Genomic DNA, 22,768 nt, shown 5'->3' with positions numbered 1-22,768 from the left:
ATGCCACATTTTTCCCATATTTCGATTCTAGGTTTCAAATTATGGCTAGATATTAAATGTTGTAAAATTTGCTGCGAAATTTACGGAGAAATTCAAAAATTTATCTTGCCGTATTTTTCCAGTTTGCATCAAGAATAATTCCCTTGGCGAACTTCTTAATTTATAGCAACCTTTTTTCCCTTTCCTTTTTTTCATGGTAGACGAGCGGAAAAAAAGCCAAACGTTCGTACTTTTAAGTAATTTTAACCAAGTGCGTAAACCATATTTGGCATTATTATCGCTTATAACATATATGCCAAATTTCAAAATACGCCAGTATGTAAATTCACATATATCTTAGGAAATGTTGAGTAAAAAACTCTAATTTTTTGTAGGTGTCCTTAGAAATACATCTACTTTAAGATGATGGTAAAACTTTTATAGGTTACAATTCAAAATTTTTCAAAAAAAAAAAAAAAAAATTATAAATGTTATTTAAAAATATAAATTTTAAAATGAATCATAAAAATTTGGTTAATTATATTTGGTTTAAGCCTAAATTTCGAAATGTGAAAAGAATCAAAAAAGGTTTAATATAAAAAGAGAGATTAAAATATATATATCAAATTTAATTAACATTGAGGAGCTCAACTTTTGAGAGCTAATTTTTAAAAAACTACTTGTGCGATTTTTACAAAACTTGACAGTTTGGCATAATTTGAGTCGTAGAATTGAAATATGGAAAAAAATTGGCATGTCATTTCAGAAAAAGTCCGATTTTTGGTCAAAATGACTACATTAGAACAACGCTATATATAAATCTAATATATATCCTAAGTCGCCGCTTTCAAGACACCAAAAACGGAAGTTCAATTTCGTCAATCGGCGCAGTAGAACGGGAGATATAGAACTGCCCTATTCTTTTCTTGCGCAGTGTACATCGCAGTGTTACCATGGGTTTTCGTATTTCATCAATAAAGCACTTAAAAGGCTATAATCTGCGTATGTAACTATTTTTTGGTGCGGAAACGACATGTTGCTACAATATACGTATGTGTTTTTCAATCAGTAATCCCTTTCGAACACTCTGCATCGTACAACAATAAACGGAACTAGTAAAATCTTGATACTTGCTTTTAATGGTGACATGCATTGATCTGTAGCAGGCACACCTTTTCTCGAAAAGACATCAAATTTAAAAAGATAAAAGGCTGCAACAAGAAATAATATTCTGTATCCTATTGTCAGCGTTCTTACTCATATCCGCTCAATCTAAAATCTATGGCATATATGTGCGAGAAGAACAAAAGATCAAAATTTGCAATTTGGCTTCTATCGAATACTGCTTTCGCACTATTGAAAAACAGCAAGTCTGATTGTGATTACTTATACCCCACTTTAGTTATTTTAGTTATTTTCCAATCCAGTGCTGTAATAAAGTGCGTAATGAAAGGTTTGACAATAAAATTCCAAGATTTTTGTTGATATCAGGAAAGCTAAAGGCACTTGTATAATCTTTGTGTTTGCATACAGCAATCATCCTTTTTCTCGGCGCGCAGTTTTGATTATGCAGCACTAATTGTGCATCGAGAAATTGTATGCTAAAAACTGTTTTTGAAATACTGTTGAATTTCGCAGATAAGTTTTCTTGATGTCTTCAGGATTCATGAACCATCATCAATGCCAATTTCAGTTCGAGGAACAAAATGCAGTCGGCGGAAGCTTAATCAATGCGATCCAGAACTGAATAATCCAATTTCACGGTAAAATTCTTGCAGCTGTCAACTTGTTCAGTTTCCTACCTTTCCATTCGAATATAAAACTCAAAACTTTTTTTAATCTTCTGTCTTCCCAAACCCACCTTCAGAAAATGTCATATTACTTCAGAATTGACGGGCGTTGACTTCTGAACGACACTTAATTCTTCTACCATCGCTAGGAAATCATGCTACGATCTGATAGAACCAGTTCATGAATTTATCCCCAATGTCCTTAGAACAGCTGCTCTTAAGCAATCCTTAGGATATTTTCAACGTCTTTCTTTCCTTCGCAGAATCGAGAATGCCATACAAAATTCGGGAATGGCATACATCAATGTCTCGGTGAGCAATTTCGAAATTTTGTAAACCTGTGTCGTTGATTTCCATAATTTGCAACAGAATTTGATTTATGGTTAGAAACTCCAAGGTAGCTTTGCTTGCTGATCTTCAGAATCGGACAGGTCCCCAGTCTCCATATGTGCTGCAAGACAGAAAAAACATAGTAAGAAAATGAAATTTCAAATCATTTTTGTTTTTTGCATTAAAAGAACAACTGGAGCAATCATGAAACTTGACTGTCAAAACCTTGTACAGTATCATTTCTCTTAAAAATGGTTTGAACTTTGCACGAAAATCATAAGTGAACAATCTTAAACTATATATAGTTTTATAGATGATTCTTCACGATTCATTTCCGGTGTTACAACAAAAGGCACATACTTATACTACCAATATTTTTAATCTTGAAAAATTTTCTCTTTTATAGTGCAAAAAGCAGTCAATCATATTGAAACGCTTATACTTGTATCTTAACTTTAATTTTAAAAAAATTGTAGATTTTATTTAATTATCTGCGTAGAAGCATTAAGATTTTTTGATGCTGGACAAGAAATATGAGCAATGCCATTGCCGGGACTCGAGCCCCGGAGCTCTCGAATACGCGCCGAGTATGCTGAACATTACACCAGGAAATGCCAAGAAGGCAGGAGAAATACCCCCCCTTTTAAAGGGCGACTGGAGATTAGAGGACCTAGTCGCCAAACCCTGGTGGTGGAGAATCATCCTCCACCACCTTTTTTAGTTCGGTTGCCACTGTAGAGACATTAGTTTATTTCGAAGCAGGAGATATAAGAAATGAGCAATGCCTTCACCGGGACTCGAACCTCTCGAATACGAGCCGAGCGTGCTGATCATTACACCACGAAGGCATACCTTATATCTGTTAAAACGCTAATTGTGTATTTCATTAAAAAAGACAAAGATGTCACAAGAAAGCTTCACTGATATATTCCCTATTTAATACTGAAGCCTCTCCAAATTAAAAAAAAAATTGATTATTCAGACGTTTGGGCAAAATGCTTTGTAACTTATTTTAAGATTTTCATTGTCTATTCCTGTAAGCAACAGACTCAATACACTTAAGCGTAATGCAAGTACATAACATACTTCTTTTTATTTCATAAAAGATTTGTGTAGAAACTCAATCACTCGCAAAATAGTGCTCAATATTTTGATATGCAAATATTAACTGCCTAAGGGACGGGATACTTAAATGTAAGACTGTGACGGATGCAATTCATAAATGACTAATTTTTTGCTAGCTAAATGGCATATTAAACTCGAGAATAGATGTCTTAAAATTTGGACCTTACAACACAATTAAATTGGAGCTGTTATTGCCAGTAACCATGCATAGGTCGAAATTAAGCTGCCTGCAGCATGTTATTACGAAGATGCATAAGTGCCAATTTCTGAACTTGCCCCACCCTGTTTACTAAGAAATGGCGCATCACAGAGAAATGGCTCTACTCACAAAGAAAACAGTGAAGGATACTAAAGATTTTATTGCTGTTTTAATAAATGAGTATTTATTTTTAAAAAATTAATTAAAGGTATAAAAACAATTCACATTAAATTTCTTACCATCTTCAACGAGGAACAGCAACCTCTGTCAGCAAATGGGGTTCAATGATGATACTTAGTCAGACAAAGAAATACACTCAGAGAGGACTTTGTTTTCTATCTATAGTAATGAACTTCAGAATAAAAAAAAAATTTAATAATTTGAAATTTAAAATGAATGTTCAATTTGATTAAAAGTGCTAACCGAGAATATTTTGATTTTTTGACATGGCATGGCATGCACATATTATCCGTCTGAGGCACAATGACTGATTAACCCTTACCGGCACGCTACCTTTTAAAGTCGGAGTTTTGATTTAAAAAAAAAAAAAAAAAATCTGAAATGTTTCAGATTTTAAATTACGTCCAAAGGGACGTTTTTTAACATTTTGTGTGTTACCTTTCTTTATTAAATATCATGTTCCTCGCACTTAAACCATAAGATCCAGTGCAACAGCAATATCGCAAAATAGTTTTAAAACGAGCATATCTTTAGAATTTCCGATACAGAGACTCACGCGCTGGAGATAAAAATGTTTTTTCTGCACAACGTTGCCATTGCTCGCTTTGAAATCCTTAAGTTTGTTAATCAAAAATTCGTCAAAGTTTTAAAAAATAGGAAATCGATCATAAAACAAATTTCAAATTTCAAATTTGGTCTTCCACATGCTCGTATTCGTTGGAGGATTACGTTATTCAAAATTCGATGACTCTATGTACCGTTATTTTATGACAATGTGAGAAATATACATACATTTACGCAGATTTTCATTATTTAATTTCTTCAAATATAATGCAGGAGTCTAACATTTTATGGCAACAGTTTGAAAAGTGAACCGACATTTATCCGTCCGGCGCAAAATGCCAAAACGAAACTAATAGTCCTTCGGGATTCAAATCCCTTTGGACTAAAAAAAAAAAAAAAAAAAAAAAAAAAAAAAAAAAAAAAAAAAGGTAGGCAGTCTAATTAGGCCTAGATGAGTACACAAGTAAAATTTTGTGAAGATAGCACTTATCGTTTTAATTCTGTGGGTGTGCCCAAAGTGGCACACTGGTTGAACAGAGCTTCGAAAATAGTGCTGAAACGAGCATTGTTGTCAATGAACTGACCAATGAGATGCGGAGAAACAAAGAATACAGACTCACAGTTGTCCTAGATTGTCGGTGAGCCCGATCTGGGCACACCTAGGGTTCGCCTTTGATTTTAGGCAAGATTTCAAGGTAAAAATTTAAAAGTAAAATTTAAAACTAATATAGAATAAGGAGATTAGCATACAGCCAAAAACATAACATAGAAATTTCTTTTCAAACAATTCCTTTTATACCCTAAAAAGATCTGGAAGATTTCTTTGAAAAATGAGGGTCTTAAAAAACTAAATATGGCTGACATACATGGACTGGTTTGTGTTGAGCTGCCATCTACTATTAATAAAGAAGGTTCACAGTAACCTATAGTAACCTATAAATCCTTTTTCATTCAATTTTTCTGTACGTACAGAAGGAAATTTTTAGGTGTATTCAGACCGGACACAACTGTGCCGCAAAGGGTTAAATGCTTAAATAAATATTAAAACATGGGCTAATAACGTTTAATTTGAAAATATATAATTCAGATGAGTTCAATAAATGAACATTCTTAAGGTTAAAGAAATTTCACAAGAAATTATTCCGTATATATTAGCGTAACATTAATAATATAACCACTCATATCAACAATATAATTAATAAACATCATTTCTTTCTTTCTGTTATGTAACCGATCTATAGCCGTGACTCCAAGATAATTTTTGTGTTCTGTATTAACAGTCTTAAGATTAATTTTCATTCTTTCCTTTACAATTCTTTAGCAAAACTCTTGTTCTATTTTTGCGGATATACATATATACACTGGTGTGCAAAAATTAAGGACGAAGTCAAAAAATTAGCATATCAGCTGAACGACGAGGCAGAGCGGACAGAAAGACCAATCAGGAGATTAAGTAAGGTGATGTACGGTAGCACATGCGCAGATATGCAAGTAGACGTAATGGGGCAGTGTCTGAGTAGTACAAAGCATGTTGTCGGTGTAAGATCAGTATTTCTGGCAAAGAGATTGCACGTCGTATAGCAGTTAAAACCACACCGAGTTGCTGCCTCAGCGAGAAATGGCTAATAATCAATCTGTTAGACGACATCTGGATGCTTTTACCCGAGTTCGAATCATTGGGCAGTTAGAGGAAGTCCGTAGTGTGACAAGTGTGGCTTCAGAGTTCGGAATTGCTCACAGCACCATTTCACGACTTTGGAGACAATTTCAAACTACAGGAACAGCTATCCGGGGGTTTAGTAGTGGTCGTCCACGAGGAACCACACCCGCAGATGACCGGTATATTGCCTTACAGGCCAGAAGAAACAGGCGGCAGACAGCGGGAGAAATCGCTAGACACACGAAACAGGCGACTGGACGACCGATATCGCGTTTTACCGTGGCCAGAAGACTGCTCGGTGGTGGTCTGCTTGCACGACGCCCTGTACGGTGTGTACCTCTAACGCCTGCCCATCGGAGAAGGCGTTCTCTGTGGTGCCGGGAACACCGGAATTAGAGAGACAATGAATGGGAACGAGTACTCTTTACAGATGAGAGCAGATTCAGTCTGAGTAGCGATTCTCATCGCATACTCATCTGGAGAGAGCGGGGAAGCCGCAATCATCCCTCGAACATCATTGAAAGGGACAGGTATGGAGGTGGCTGTGTTCTCGTTTGGGGAGGCATCATGCTTGGTAGTCGTACAGACCGTCACATCTTCGACGCAGGTTCAGTCAACGGGACCCGTTATTGTAACGAGATTCTTCTTCCATATGTGCGTATTTTTAGAGGCGCTATGGGTCCGCAGTTCCTTTTCATGGACGACAATGCACCATGTCATCGCACAGTAGCTGCCGAACAGCTCTTAGAGAGTGAGGATATTGAACGTATGGATTGGCCGGCACGATCTCCGGATCTCAATCCCATCGAGCATGTATGGGATTTTCTAGGCAGACGCTTGGCAGCTCGTACCTTACCACCAGTAACGATTCCGAAGCTTCGATTGGCGCTGCAAGACGAATGGGCAGCAATGCCTCAACAACTCATTGACACCCTCATTCTCAGCATGGGCAGACGCTGTGAAACCTGCCTAGCAGTCAGGGGAGATCATATCTCCTATTAAAGACCGGATGTTTCTTGCTGGACACCCATCACAGGGATGTTTCGGCCTTCAGTCGCATTGCGCTCCATGCTACTTTTTCAATAAAGCTTCTTTTTATCCCTCTGATTTCTCTTTTAGTATGTGTTTTTTACATTACTCATGTCCTTACGTATTGGGGATCTTACGGTATTAAATGTGTTGATTTGGAAAGCTTTTGTACAAAGTTATATTGAAAAAACCGTCTCGTCCTTAATTTTTGCACACCAGTGTATATAGATATAGATTTAAAGGTAAAATTTATAATCCTTCCAAGAATTTTCGCACATTATGCCGCTGAAAGTTGAAGAGTGAATATATTGTGGTGACAGCGAAAGGGAACACCCCGCATGTCTTCCGGGCAACCCTAGGTAGAAGCGTAGAAGGAAAAGAGAAACTGTCTGTTCGAGGAGTAGTATGCATGTTTTGAAGTCTTCAAATAAAGATCAATTTTTACTGCGTAATATAGACATATTACACAGTAAAAATTGATCTTTACCTGAAGGTTCTTGATAAATACAGTGAGAGCATTTAATATAATGTAGGCAACTAAAATCCCGTAGAATTTACAACCATTACCACAATACCATAGAAAGGAAAGAGAATGAAAGAAATTTAGAGCTAATTTTTTCACAAAGATTAAAAACTTAAATTCAAATAAACTTCAGAAAATCCTATAAATTTATAGGATTTTATGAAGCTCATTTCAATTACAATTTTTCGTCTTTGTAAAAAATTGGTTCTATATTTATTTATATATTTCTATCTAAATTTCTTTATATGTATATAAAATTCCAATTAAATTTCCAATATGATTTTTATGCATTTTGTCTTTTAATTTTATAGTTAAAGAACAGCAGGGGTTATGTGTACTTCAGTTATGAAGCTAAAACATTTGTTAACAAGTAATGGACCCCTTTAAGATTTCAATTTTAAGATAAAGATCAAGTATTATATAGAGTTAGATCTCGTCTTCTACAGCTAAGTGCCCTATTTATTTTATCAGACTAATAAACTCCATTTTATCAAATCTTAAACTCAAGAAAAACCTTTAACTTAGGTCAGGTTGTGTCCTTACCGCGTGCCTTCGCCGTGTTATCGAAAAGCACGTCCGGCTAGCAATCGGAAGTTTCAATGCCGGCGAAGACATTGTTGATTTTTCATGCTTCCCGCTCCAAAATGAACTTAATGACGCTACAAAGTCACGTATAGCATCGAAGTACACAGCAATGTTTCAACAGCTACGAAGGAACAGTTAAGCTAATTATTGCTGTTTTCAATTCCTGTGTATACCGCACTTATGCCCTACAGCATAGAAATATGCAAATATGTTTATTCTAAAAAAAGGCAGTAAAGACTACATTAGATCAGAGCATTATAAAATTTTTCATCCTTGGGAGTTCTTTGATAAGGTATTTTCCACCGTTCCGTATGCCTTCGTGGTGCAGCTGGAAGCACGCTCGACGCGTATTCGAGAGGTCTGGAATTCGAATCTCGGCGACTGCGTTGTAGATTTCTCCAATTTCCTGACTTCGAAAAAATTAGGTTTCATCAGGTTATTTTGAAGCAGTAGACGTAAAAAAGGTGCAATGCTGTCGTACGGAGTCAAATCTTCTAGCTTAGAATCTCTCAATTTTAGATCTTCTGCTTCAAGAAAAAAGAGTAAACTGAGAAAACGAGTTGTTCAGAACCAGTGAATTTGAAATCATTAATAAATTGGACAAAAGTGCATGACAAATTTAGGTTTACCTCCCTAGTTAAACTCACTCACTAGATCACAAAAGATATTCAAAATTTTTCAAGTGATTCAGCCATTGTTTTCCGTGCTGAAACTTATACTTTGCGAGTCTCCCATATAAGCAATATTTTAATCTTTTTAGTAATGTTATTAGTTACAGATGGTAACATGATCTTGTACTGATCTTTCTTTTACTTCCTTGTACGAAGTAAAAAGGAAGTATTGTAATCGCGAAAAGTTTCAGGCAGCATATTTCAACGAAAATATCCATTTTCGAATGCAAATTAACGATGTTTTTGCGTGATATCTGTACGTAAGAACAGAATAAAAGACTCGTTTCCTACAAAAAAATTATAAAATTGCTTTAAAATTAATTCTGAAGAGAATTTTTCGTGCCGTCTGTACGAACGTATATATGTACGAGATGCATAACTCCAAAACGAGTGGCCTCAGAACGTTGAAATTTTGTATATAGGACTGCTATATAGGATTTGTATATAGGACATGCACCTTGTATTTTGGTTGCAATCGGCCGCACCAAACGTATATAAATATATTTATATATGTGTGATGTACCAGCTTTTGTCCGGAATAAATAGATTGGTGAAGAATCATAGATGTAGTCGTAGCTTAAATTATCAGACGATAAGTTTAAAAAACAGGATCCATTTATTATATTTCAGGGGAAATAGCAATTACAAAAATCTGATCTCCAGAGTAAATAAAAAGAATTACTAATAACTTTTTGTATGAAGTTTACTGCATTGTGATATTTAAGAAGAGCCCCCGACATTCCTTTGCGAGTCCTTTTATAGCCTCTGGAAAGGCGGAGCTTCAAAGAAATGACGTCAGCCAATTCAGTTCTCTTTAAATATTTTCAGAACATTCTATAACTGTACGTCTAGAAAAGCCGGGAAAAACAACTTGACTACGGGGCTGTGAATTTAATTCCACGTACTTTCAAATAAGAGACCATCGCCATTAAAAATGAAAAAGAACGTACAGTTAGAAATTTAAGTGTATTCTTGACTATGGAATTTTATTATTACATATATATCCACTCTGTTACCCGGCTCAGAGATCTCAGTTTCTTTACTCTTATATGTTTGTGAATTGTACATTTTTTGCTTTAAAAATGATTGAATTATGTTGTTTTTATCTTCCGGTTAAGGTTTTTATGCCTTTAATAAATCTGTATGCAATATTTTTAGAATTATCAACAATTTTATTGTTTAAGTGCCGCTAAGCCTTTTTTCTATGGCGGCCATTGATTGTTTACATTTGAAACAGCAGACTAGTGGATTTGTTGCCAATCTAAAGAAACTTAGCTTCGCAACAACAAAGATAACACCTTCGTTTATTATTGCCAATTAAATCATGCTTAATCCTTTCTAGAATTTTTTCGAGGAAATAAGTGTTTAAGATTTACTTCGTAATTTTTAATGTAGATATTTTGAGTTTTTATGTATTTTTGCCTTCTCGCGAAGTGAGAACTGAATTAATTGAATGGGAAATACTCAATCGTCTGTGAAAAACTGTTTCTTATTTGTTTTGTTTGCTTAATTTCTTTTATACATCGTTCTAGCTTTATTGTAGTATTTGAATAGAACATGTGGCAACGATTAGATAATTCTATTCTTTAAATGATATAAATTTTGTGCATTGTGAGTTATAATATGAACGAAATAGAATACTGTTAAGTGAATCTAGCGCCAGAGTGTCGCTATGGTAAACAAATACTAGAGTGAATTTTAAAGAATGCATTTATTCTATTGTGATTTATGCGCTGTCGGCGAAGTAGATTTAATTCAATCCAATAAGTTTAAATGAAATGCAAGAAAAAATGCGTATAATTTAATATTCCGTACAAGGAAGTCATGTGGTGTACACATCAGATTTTTTTCATGAGATAAGAGCTTGTAAAATATCTAAGTCGTGTTCAACAAACAGATTATTTTTCTATATGTCTAAATGCACTAAAATGGCGATTAATTAAGAATTGGTGAAGTAAGGCAGTTTCTGAGCTGTCGAGAGGCAGCTATGGAAGAAGATCAAATTATTCCTAAACTTAGAAATTAAAAAAATTTTGTGACCGTCATAGTATTCAGAAAACTTTGAATAACTATTAAACCATTCAAAATAAAACGAAAATGTGATCCAAAATTGAATGAAATCAGAATATTTGGCATCGAAAGTTGCGAATATGTAATGTTACGTTAGTTTAGATGATTCTAAAGCTTGCGTTACTTTTTATTCCCAAGTAAAAGAAGACAGTGGCTGAGGAGTTGTATAGGTCTTCTAATTTACCCCGTGGTAGATAATCACTTATATTGCTTATATTACTTTTATATTGCTCCTATTTTTTGCATGCTTTATTTTGTGCGAAAATCTGATTTAAAATTAGAAGAGATTTATTATTTTAAACTTTTTTCATAATTATGCGACTGGTTCTAACTCACTCTCTCTTCTTCCTGTCTGTTTCAAAATTTCGTTGACTTCAGCCTTTCTCTATCAGGATAGATAACAACACTGATTTAGAATAATAAGGAATTAAGGCACTTTGGGAGCAATCATCACAATTACGTGCTGTGCTGCCATCTATCGGTTATGATGAAAACTAAAACTATAGGGTAGATTTCGAGTTAAATGCGTTCAATTTTTATAAAACTACAATAGAAGCTCCATGAAATGATTCGAAACGATTATGTTTCTTCATATAGGACGTCTCAGAGAACATATTACTAATAATGTTCGATTAAAATTGGTCATTTTAAAGATAATGAGCTGGTCGCCGTGTCATTTTTACCCTATTAACAAATTAGGAAATATTTCAGGAATTTTTTACTGTATTTTCGTGATGAGATGGTTAATATATAATATTAGTTCACTTTCCACAGCAAAGATACATGCATCTCCACAGCACCTGCACTTAGACAAATTACCGTCTTCGCAGTTACTAGAGTTACGAACTCTAAGAACACATATGCAAGTAAAGAAACTTACAGAAAAAATTTTTTTAAAAAATCTGAAAGGTTTTAGATTTTAAATTACGTCCAAAGGGGCTTTTTTTTAACGTTTTGTGTGTTACCTTTATTTTTTCTCCCTTAAACCGTAAAATTCAGTTTAGTAGCAATGTCGCATAATAATTTTAAAATGAGCATATCTTTAGAATTTCCATTACACAGTTCCACTCCCGCTGGAAATAAAAATGTTTTTTCCCCCGCCGTAGACTGTTGCCATGGCTCGCTTTGAAATCGTTGAGTTTGTTACTCAAAAATTCGTTAAAGTTTTACAAAATATGAAATCGACAATAAAACAAATTCCAAATTTCAAATTTGTCGTCCACATGCCCATATTCGTAGGAGGATTACGTCATTCAAAATTCGATGGCTCTATGTACCGTTGTTTTATAGCAGTGCGAGAAATATACATCTATTCATGCATATTTTTCATTATTTAATTTCTTCAAATATAATGCAGGACTCTAACATTTGGTGGCAACAGTTTGGAAAGTGAAACGGACATTTACAGTGATTCAACGCAAAATCGCAAAACGAAAACAATTGGAAACGAAGACCCTTTGGACTAATACAATTAATTTTTAAGGGGATCAACACCAAATTAACCTTACAAGAGCCGATTCTCTGATTTGGATTTTAAAACAATTGACCTTCCAGAAATCTATTTTTCAAGTTTGATTTTAAAAAATAAAATGAACGTTGTTGGTTCAAAACTATACATCTAGGTTTAAAGTACCAAACGGTAATAAATTAAGATAAAAAGTGTAAATAAAGAAAACACGCCCTTTTTTAAAAAAGATAAATTTTAAGAGGGTTCCTTAAAATAGCTTTCAACTGAGACTCATCAATATGTTTTAACAAGTATTATGTTCTATTTATATTAGCAGCATTACGCGTAAACATTTCCGTTCACAGTTACGTCTGTTAACAACAGAAACACTAAATACTTTACAGATATCTGAGTTTGAAGGAGTATTTACTTGAGTATATCTGAGGACGGACTAAACTTCTGAAAGATTTGTATATGTAAAATCGGAAAAAACAGGTATATGGTTATCTTTTAAATAACTTAACTTCTTGTCGAACTAAAATGCTAAAAATCTCATAGAATAATAAAAACGCAAAGTAATATATGTGTCAAAGACTTCGAAAATTGGCAAAATCCACTCTTAAAAATTGAAACATCATATTTATAAAATGATGATTATAAATTATTGACACTAATTTATAAAACGGTGTTTTATAAAATCATCGTTTTATAAATCATTGTTTCAGGAAGCAAGAATCTTTAAAAGACAAAGTTAAAAGAAACGTAATGCTACAGAGAAATCATTATAACATGATTAGTGTGAACAATTTTTTAAATTTTTAAAAATGTATTTTATAGAGAGTTAGATACAGTATACTTTTAATTATCCGGGCTAATGCCGGGGAAACAGGTCATGGATAATTGGAAAACACGGATAATCCAAACTATCAATTTTCATACATATCGTATATGTTTATTTCTTAAACAAGTCACTTATTTTGCTTTGTTTTTAAGAACGTTTAAATATTTGTTAAATTCCACTGCGCATTTTTCTAAATGCTATTTTATTATTGTATTGAAATCCTCTTTGGTTGACGAAGTCCAATAGAGCTATAACAGAAGTCGTTGCTGTCTCAGAACTAATGTAATTAAATAATTGTCAATATCTTCTTGCTCGAAGTGTTAGTATAATTCTATGCTTCTTCTGTTTTTGTGACACTTAAAACGATATCCGCATCAATCAAATATAAAACCCTGGTTCTGTCGAATTGCCCCTCCCATCAAATCATTCCTCTATGTTTTTCCGAACAACATTTTCGAGGAATTTTGCACTTTAATTTTTCGGCATACCACTTCAGTTAATGCCTCAACAATTAGATAGATCTTCAATTTCTAACTAGAAAGAATCTTTCTCCATCATTGGATCAGTGTTATTAGCCCAAAAGACGTTATCCAAGAAGGCCTTATAATTTCGCTTTGGCATTTTGCGGCGAAAACGTTAAATGTCCGTTTCACTTTTAAAAATGTTGCCACCAAATATTATAGCCCTGTCTTATATTTAAAGAAATTAAATAATGAAGAATCTACATAAATATATGTATGTTTCTCGCATTGTGATAAAAAAACCGTACCTAGAGCCATCAAATTTTGAATAACGTAATCCTCCAGCGAATGTGGGCATTTGGAACTTGGAATTTGTTTTATTATCTATATCGTATTTTGTCAGACATTAAAGATCTTTTTAATAAGAAACTCAACGATTTCAAAGCGAGGAATGGCAACACTGTACCAAAAAAAAAACATTTTTATCTCTAGCGCGCGAGACTGTGTATCGGAAATTCTAAAGATATGCTCATTTTAAAATTATTTTGCGATACTGCTGGTGAACTGAATTTTATGTGGCTTAAGTGCACATAAGTATTAAGTATTTTAGCACAGTTTTGAACATAAGTACACTTCTTATAATTTAAATCTTATAGGATCGACCACCACTTCTGGCGATGTATCTAAAATAATTGCCAAATTTTAATTAAAATGCGGACTTGTAATCAAGGACTGCACACAACTGCATTTAAATCGAAGTTGGCTCTAACTAGGGTAAAAGTTTAAATGTCGACGGCAACTAACGCAAGGCCGAATAATTACAATTTTATCAGAACTTAAGTAACGTGGCCTCGAGAAGCTATTATATCACTCTCTGTTACTCTGTTACTTAATCATGTTATCTGAACATGATATTTAATAGATAAAGGTAACACACAAAATGTTAAAAAAAAGCTGCTTTGGGCGTAATGTAAAATCTGAAAAGCTTTCAGATTTTTATTTTTATTTTTTTACTTTACTTCCGACCAAGCTTTTGCTACTCTGTATATGTCATCCAATGCAGTTAGCTTTTTTAAAATTTCATTAAATTCTTTACTTTTACAGAACTTCGAATTGCAAAAGGTAACCATTGAAACTAAATCTAAAGACGCAATTCAGAGCATGTTTGCTTTTTATACACTCTCACGTTTAGCATTAAGTGTACACACAGCTATGCACGGACAACCCGCAAACCGGATAATCCGCAGCCGCATAATAGAGAGAACACTGTATATTTTCATCACATTCTATTCAGCAAGCAAACCTGAAATTTAATTTTATATTGTTACTTACCTAAATGCATTGATTCAATCTATTTAATTTCATATCCAAGAAGAAATTAATTATTGAGAGATTGGTTTTGTTTAAAAATACGATATATTTTTATACACTTGATAAAAATTTGATATATTTTTAAAACTTCAAATTTTCTTGCATTCAAAAATTATTCCAAATAATTTTTAACTCTACGAATTAAAACAAAAATACATTTATGCAAATATCGGAACCTATTTACAAATATCAATACAAAATCAAAGAGATTATTAGGCGAGGAACATTTTTTATGTACATCTACGCGTGATCATATATCTGAAATTTGTCATTTCAAAGACATTTCAAGATTTCCTTCTAAAGTAAAATGGTGACAATAAAAATTAAATTTTTGTTTTAACATAACAATAATAATATTCATATTTTATAAATAAAATATTTTAACTATGTAATGAATTGAACTAGGAAAGCAATCAGGTATTTAAAGATGCAAATATTTATGTTTCTTGCTGTCGAAAATGTCTTACTTCTCTTAATACCTACAACTAAAATTCAGCAAAAATTAGCCACCGTTACTTGCGCAATCGTAGAAACTCGTATATTTAAATACATACAGTGATATGGTGAAAATCAGTAATTTTTACTTAGGATGTTACGCCGATGACACGGCGCTTGCATATACGTCTCACAACCAAGAACTTGCCATTTCTAAATTACAGGATAAAATTCCAGAAATTGAGCAATGGTGCACGAAATGGCGCATAGCCATCAATGCACAAAAATCCCAGCTTATCATCATAGATAAAAGGCACTCTAGAAGTCCTTTTGTAAATAAACTTAAAATCTTTAATGTCGAAGTTCCGCTTGTGAACAAAGTTACCTACCTTGGTGTTGTGTTAAACAATAAATTCACATGGAAAGACCATATCCAAAAAGTCAGAGGCAAAACAGTTGCGGCTATCAGAGATCTTATTCCATTAATCGGAAAAAATTCAAAACTCGACTTACGAAGAAAGAGGCATATTTATACTGCCATTATTCGGCCTATCTTTTCTTACGCGTCTCCAGCCTGGGCGACTTATTCGAAAAATGACCTCAAGAAATTACAGATCACACAAAACAAATTTTTAAGACAGATCACGAATGCTCATTTTTATGTTTCTAACGAAACTCTCCATAGAGATTTAAAAATAGAGAATATCGAGAATTTCCTCCATAATGCAAATCGGAAATTTTTTGATAAGGCGAGAAACTGCTCGCACATGAAATACTTTAAAGTTTTCGACTATACCGTGTTTCCTGAAGATGTCAAAATCAGAACTTTAGCGGCCTTCCTCACCAGGGACACTAATTTTCCTACTTAATCAGTCTTTTCATGCAACATCATCTTTTCTGTATATATTGTACATAAACTTTCGTATTGCAACTCGAGCTCTTTTGTATTTTGTATTGTATATGCTCACTTATTGTATTTATTTTATGTAATAAAATTGTATTTGCTAATATATCATGTTTTTTCTTAGCATACCTATCATGAACAACTTTAACTCTGACACTCCACACCTTGCTGCCTCTCCTGGTCTTGGGCTTTAAGTTCGATTCTCTGCTTGTGGCGTCCTGTGGTCACCCCCTCTTTTTCTCATTTCCTATTGCCTCCTATCACTCGGTTCAGACACTTTTATGTCATGTGCCCCTCGGGCATACTTGTCATGAGCCGGACACGTTGCATCAAATGCAATATTTCGGCATAATTTGTAATGAATGAATGAATGATATGGTGAAGAAGATACTGATTCATTCAGGCTATTTCAACAAAAGGCTGATGGTTAAATTAGCTTGTTACAGGGAAGTACTGCTTCTGCAGTAGAAGCTCTGTATAACATTTCTGTATCCAAGTATGCAGACGATACTTTCGATACCTCAACTCTGATCCAACTACCTTCGAGCTAACGATTACAAAATTACTAACTAAAACCCAGATCGTTACCTTGCTGGTGGATTGCCACAACTTTATCTGCTGGCTATTGAAATCAACCGAATTTGAGATCTGGTCATGCCGGAAGTAAGAAACAAAATATACAGAAAAGAACTAACCTAAAAATAATGTGCTAACTGAAATAACTTTTATGTAACTGAAAGGACTGATATTTGTTAATGGGTTTTAATATCACTAGGAATTTATAAACAATTTTCCAAGTTTTTAAGATTTAAATTATAGAGTTTGATTTTCTTTGGGAGCAGAAAGTAGTTTCAAACTTCTGACAGACCTAAAGCGAATAATCACTGCGCCTGAAATTAACTACATAATCTTGGAAAGGTTTTAAAATAATCTTTTTATTTTAGCACAGTTTTGAACATAAGTGCACTTCTTATAATTTAAATCTTATAGGATCGACCACCACTTCTGGCGATGTATCTAAAATAATTGCCAAATTTTAATTAAAATGCGGACTTGTAATCAAAGACTGCACACAACTGCATTTAAATCAAAGTTGGCTCTAACTAGGGTAAAAGTTTAAATGTCGGCGGCAACTAACGCAAGGCCGAATAATTACAATTTTATCAGAGATGGCAGAACTTAAGTAACGTGGCCTCGAGAAGCTATTATATCACTCTCTGTCTTATAACTCTAACTTTTACAATTCAGTTCAAATATTGACTCATTCGCATTTTTGGTGACGAAACAAAAATTAGAAGTTATAGTAAAGGCTGGAATTATAAATAATAGGTTAATTTAAATAATAGCCTTACAAGAAAATTAGATTATATGTGGAATTCTAGGGAAATTCAAGCTACAGTCTTCTGATAATTGATAATTTTGTTTGGATTATTGACATTCAGTATTAAGGCTGGTTTAAAAATATCCATCTTTCATCTTCGATTTAGTCGTTCGATAGCCTTGCTATAATTTGTTAATAATTAAACAATAAAATAATTTTAAGGTGATGCATGCCGAAAAGCTGCTTAAATTCGTTTTTATAAATATAAAACCATTTTCCTTCTATGATATAAAAAGCTCACTCACTATGATAGAAAAAAACTTCACTTTCCCAGAAATTGTTTTATCTGTTTCAGATTTGAAAGGAATAAAAAACTAGACAGTTTCTACAATAACAGTGGATTATCATTGAGGAAACGAAGATCACAATGATAGAATAGGCGGAAACACTGTTATCGAGATATCAAGATTACGAATTGGGTTATGAAGTGTTGATTAAAACACACTGGATCGTAATTGATCAAAAAATAAAATGATTTGATTAGTAGAAATCATAGTAATAATGCAAGGTACTTCTCAATGTTATTGCTGATTAAGGGTAGTTGAATATATTGAAGTTTTAATTTTCAAACCCTAAGATGTATTAAATTGTAGGTATTTTGTTATGTAATATGATCATACTCGATCATAAAAAGGTTCTAAATTTACGATAATTCGTTGTTCTGGAGCATACTTGTTACTATGCACATTGCCAAACGATTTTAAATACAGATAAATAATAACTGAGCCTTAAAATATACAGATATTTTTATAAAACTAATCTAATTAATATTAACTTTTGCCTAATTTTACATTTGATACAAGCGCAAGTCGTACCTATATACAATAAATGAATGACTTATGAACTATCGAATGATTGTGTTTCAATAGAACATTTTCAAACTCCGCGATTATTATTTCATAATTCACTATGTTCAGGAAAGAAATCGATCAGCAGTTTGAAAGCAAAGTAAGTCACGGCTTTATCCCTGTCAGTCTTTTAACTAAAACAAGCAAACAAAAAAAACCTAAAGTGTATATTTTTATATATTTTATAGTCATCAACGTTTGCACAAAAATAAATCAAACCTTATATTTTTTTCATTTCCCCTACGCTTATTTATGATATATTTTAATGGCATCATTTTATGTCGTTTCGTTTAATGGTTATTTTTTTTGCTTGCGAAGAAAATATAAATATAAATTTCGGAAATATCAAAACTTTAGTCATACTAGTTTTATTTATTAACCCAAAGGATGCTTCTCGGATAACCAAAGTTATCCCAGAAGGGCTATTTAATCTCAAAACGGGATTTTACGTTGAATGACTATAAAAGTCTGAATAACTTTTCAAATTCTTGCCACCAAATATCAGCGCCCTGTATTATATATTTAAAGAAGTTAAATAATGAAGAATTTTTATGAATTCATGCATTTTTTTCGCATTGTTAAAAAAAAAACAATGGTACCTAGAGCAATCAGATTTTCCATAGCGTAGTCCTTGATCCGAATACGGACACGTGGAAGCCCGAATTTCGAATTTGTTTTATTGTGTATTTCATATTTTGTAAAACTTTAACGAATTTTGATTAAGAAACTCAAAGATTTCAAAGCTAGCAATGGCAACGCTGTATGGGAAAAATCATTTTTATCTCCAGAGCACGAGTCTGTCTATCAGAAAATCCAAAGATATGCTATTTTAAATGTTTTAGTGTGTATTTCAAATTTTGTAAAACTTTAACGAATTTTTGATTAACAAACTCAACGATTTCAAATCGAGCAATGACTACACTGTACGGAAAAAAAATATTTTTATCTCCAGCGCGCTAGATTGTATATCGGAAATTCTAAATATAGGCTGATTCTCAATAGTTTTTAGCCCAAATGCTCTCGAAACGTGCATATGTAAGTAAATAAAAAATACCCCTTTGGTAATATAAAATCTGAAAGCCTTCAGATTTTTTTTTACATTAAATCCACTGAACTGTATTTATTGTTTATTTATTTTAAAATATTTCCAGATGAATATGTTAAACTATATCATGGGCAATAAACGTTTTCAAGAATTCATTACATACATTTATCCTAAGAATTAAGGAAATTGGAAACAATTTATTTCAAAATCTTCAATTATTAAATAGTAATTTCGTTTCTTAGCTTGATGTGCAATAAGAACATCAAGCTAAGAAACGAAAATCAAAACCTGGATGTATATATCTCAAATTAGCACAACAAAAATGTCTGTAAAATTGTTTCTAAATGATAAAGTATAGTTTTTCCTTAATAAACTAAGATTTTTGTTTCCATGTCATCTCTGTTTTCTAACTTATTAAATAGTAATTTCGTTTCTTAGCTTGATGTGCAATAAGAACATCAAGCTAAGAAACGAAAATCAAAACCTGGATGTATATATCTCAAATTAGTACTACAAAAATGTCTGTAAAATTTTTTCTAAATGATAAAGTATGGTTTTTCCTTAATAAGCGAAGATTTTTGTTTCCATGTCATCTCTGTTTTCTAACTTCGACAACAAAACTATTCAAACATGAGAACAAAATTCTGAATACAAGAAATTGCTAATCATAAATATTCATATCTTTATGAGAAACAGACATGATTAAGTTACAATAATACTATAGAATAGAATAGGATTTTTTGCTTTCCAGATGGTTATGTAGAGAAATTAATAAAATTTCTCTATGTAACTGAATAAAAATATGCAAAATAATACGTTGGACATTAGTGATAAACTGATGAAACAATCCAAAATTTCAGAACAGTTCTAATGAAATTTATGATCATCACATCAAAGCAATCAAGCTCGCAAGAACTGAATGATTCTTCCTAGCCAATAAATTGGCTTGACAACCATGAGCCATGCACAGCATAACAGAATGCCAAATGATGTGTGATCAGTCAAGTTCATAGTGAAATCAAAATAGACAAACGTTAAACAACCGGCTAAGTAATTACTAATCTCACTTTGTTATCATACATATGAGATAGAAATTAATTCTAAGAATAGTTGTCATCACACATATTAAGTCTTCTGTTGTAATGGAGACTGTCCTTTAACAAGTTAACAAAAACTACAAGACGGGAAAAAAACTAAACGCAGTCTTCGAATATCTATATTTAGTTCTTAACTGTTAAGATTTTCTAAGATTTTCCTACTGACATTTGAAAAGATTTTTCTCAGTTGACCAGAATGCCACTTCATACCAGGTTACCATTACCAACCAAAATCATAATTTTTCTAATAATTTTATTTATGATAACTGTGTATTCTAATAACTTTAATTTTCATTGTTTATGAAAATTAAAGTTATTATAATACAGTTATCATAAATAAAATTATAATCAAATCATATGTAAACACTCATTACATTACATGATTATAATCAAATCATATGCAAATATATGTAAACACTCAATTCAACTTCATCTTGCTAAATGAAATTAATACAGGCTAAAAATTGAAGAATATTACTTAAAATTCATAAACATATTACAACAGTTGCTCGACAAGCTCGAGTATATATTAAAATCAATTTTAAAATTGCCATTCGAAATCATATTTTCTTAATCCTACGCCAGGCCTAGGCATAACCACTATTAGTCTGTTACGTGGCAGCCGAATACAATTCTGAAACATTAAAAAAAGTACGACAATTTTTGACAGCATTAGACTTTTGCATGTCATTAAGTCCAGAACAAGTGTCCAAATGACCATCGCGCATGTCATCAGTATCACATAATGGAGAAGGAGAATCTGCTAAACCAACCTGTGTAGGTGTTTCATGAGGTAGTCATGTCCAGTTTTTAATCTAAAGTTAAAGACACTGACAGGTCTATGTAGGTCGCAAAGAATGGAATTCTCCATAAGGCAACTCCAAATCTTACCCTTCACAGAGTCCCCATTCTTCTCTCTAAGATGAGCTTTGCTCCACATCTGGCTCCAATGTCTATCTGGCTACCATCTTAGCACTGTGATAGCAAACAGGAGGATTCGGTTGAGGAAGGACAGACCCAGCCTTGACCACAGTGTCAGCAAACTCATTACCCGTGAGTCCACAATGACTTGGGAGCCACTGCAGCGTAACATTGCGACCATAATTTACTAGAGAATTTATCACAAGCTGACAATTTAGAACAGATCCATTGTTTTAAAGTATGACTAAAGAAATTGCTCTAATAGTGGCCTATGAGTCAATAAACATTACAATGTTCTGATCATCTCTTTTACTGATTTCAGTCAAGGCCAGTTAGACTACAGCTACCACTACAGCAACATAGTTGGTAACAGCTTCGCTAAAGCTAAAGTGCCAGGAAATTTAGCTGTGCATCAGCATTACTACTAACACCTATAGCAAAGCCATTGGTGTTTACATGCAAACAGTTGCGTGGTTGGAAATCTTTCTCCAGTAGTGGCCAAAGCAGCCATCCTCAAGTCTGTCTTAGTGTAGGACATTTTACTGGTATTTGAAATCTTGTGGGTTCATTTCTTATGATTAATGTCAATATTATTTTTGTGACAATTTTCATGAGAACATTAAATGTTTCAAAGAGCTAATAGTGTGACAATTTGCATATTTTCTATCGCTTCCAATTTAGTCACATAGCTCGTTCACTACGAAAGTAAAGATATAAGTAGATTTACAGAAACCGAGAAGTTGCTTGCAGTTGTCTGATGTCTGAGCCTGTCTGAAGTTGGTGGTTGTCTGAAGAATGTTAGCCGAGTCAGGACCTAGGCGTGGAGGAGCAAGTTGAAGGATGTAACCATAACCGAATATTGACTGTTAAATACTGCTATTTAAACCTGGCCGGAGTAGATGATCCCTCAGAAGTCCTATCGAAAATAGTGGGCTAACGTTGAAAGATTAGCACATTCAAATTAGTTAGAACTGTGGTGCCTCGTGGAGTAATGTTGAAGAGCATTGTCAGGTGACACTTGGCTGTATATTTTTTGGTTAATTCTCTAGTGTAGACACATTAAATTTTTTATTTAAATATTATTGAGTTTTTGTCTGCATATAAGTGTCACTCGATAACTCAGGAGCAGAAATCTGTGGCACCTGATAATTAGAATCCTTAGTGCTAGCTGTAGTGGTTACAATAACCTCAACAACTCTTGAAGCTAACAGCAGATGCCATAAACGACTTCGTGAAATTTATATAACTATAATTTATATAATTTATATAAATTTAATTTCAGATCCACTTCTGTGTGTTCATTGTTTCTAAA

General features: G+C 33.2%; 1 long non-coding RNA gene across 1 annotated transcript in view; it reads right to left on the bottom strand.

Annotated features, from left to right (window-relative positions):
- Nucleotides 1-1,100: 1,100 nt before the first annotated feature.
- Nucleotides 1,101-22,768, bottom strand: part of LOC146997836 (uncharacterized) — a 28,854-nt gene continuing 7,186 nt past the window's right edge. The window contains exon 2 of the long non-coding RNA XR_015040892.1: nt 1,101-2,220. This is a non-coding gene — a long non-coding RNA (uncharacterized LOC146997836). The remainder of the gene's footprint in view (nt 2,221-22,768) is intronic.

The sequence above is a fragment of the Stegodyphus dumicola genome, chromosome 4 (assembly GCF_044657685.1).
Source record: "Stegodyphus dumicola isolate Sdum_Otavi_A_Nest chromosome 4, ASM4465768v1".
Classification (NCBI taxonomy): Eukaryota; Metazoa; Arthropoda; class Arachnida; order Araneae; family Eresidae; genus Stegodyphus; species Stegodyphus dumicola.
Note: the sequence above shows the minus strand (reverse complement) of the source record. Positions and strands in the feature narration are given on the sequence as shown.